Source organism: Ixodes scapularis, unplaced genomic scaffold (genome assembly GCF_016920785.2).
Source record: "Ixodes scapularis isolate PalLabHiFi unplaced genomic scaffold, ASM1692078v2 PGA_scaffold6__148_contigs__length_123643588, whole genome shotgun sequence".
NCBI classification, from domain to species: domain Eukaryota; kingdom Metazoa; phylum Arthropoda; class Arachnida; order Ixodida; family Ixodidae; genus Ixodes; species Ixodes scapularis.
Genome location: NW_024609881.1, coordinates 117,611,006 through 117,612,001, shown reverse-complemented (window position 1 = coordinate 117,612,001; position 996 = coordinate 117,611,006).

Genomic DNA, 996 nt, shown 5'->3' with positions numbered 1-996 from the left:
GAAATATTTAACGCTGAAGTGTGCAATAACGACAAGTGTTTTCAGAGTTAACTGCTAATAATAAAATAGCATAATATAATTGCTCGCGTAGCCAACATGATAGATGGCCCGTGGTCAACTGCCATTTCTTTAATATTTTCTTGCTTTCTTTCTTCTCGCCTGATTGATCTCGAATATTTATAGAAAGTTTATATAAGCATTCGCCCTGATTTCATCTAAAGTATATAAAAAAAAAAAAAAAAAATCGACACGCTTTTCACAAACGAGTCATCTTTTGCCCTCACCGGGTATGGGGACTGCCTGTGGAGCAGAAAACAGATTCCTGCAATGCAGTTTTGATCACTATTATCGTCGCAGTGTATGGCATCTGTGCCAAACTATAATGGCGGCCTTTTTGAGGCTAATGAAGGAAGGAGTTGAAGATACTTTCCAAATGGAGGGTATATGAGGCCTCCACGTCCGAGACGTCAGTAAAACGTGACGCACGACTTAGATACAAGGTGTGCGTAAGCGATTGTTTGGAGTGGACCAATCAATCGCTTGGCACGAGTTAGCCTATAAAGCCATACATGTGCCAAGCGATTGATTGGCATAAGTTTGTGGCGAAAGTTTAATCGAGGGTCTTGTGGGTCACCGCTTTCTACTGGTCAGTTCCTATGTTCACACCATCGAAACTGAAACAAACGAAGAATTACGAGGTGATCGAAGATCATTACCTGCCATTTACATTCGAAGGTTACGGTGCTCGGTAAAATACGCTTTCATGACCGCCATAGTTTGAGGATAGTGAAACAGAGTTTTTAACCACCAGATGGCGCTGAATTTCGCAAAAACGGGGTCTATTTGTGTTTGTCCCTGTTCACTCTGAATCTTTGTAAGATCGATATTTAGGAAAACACTATGCTTATTTAAACTGGAAAACTGGGCAGTGTCCCACTCTGAAGCCGGGGCAACAGAGCACACAATATGACTCTCCAATGGCGTGGCTCTTTACCT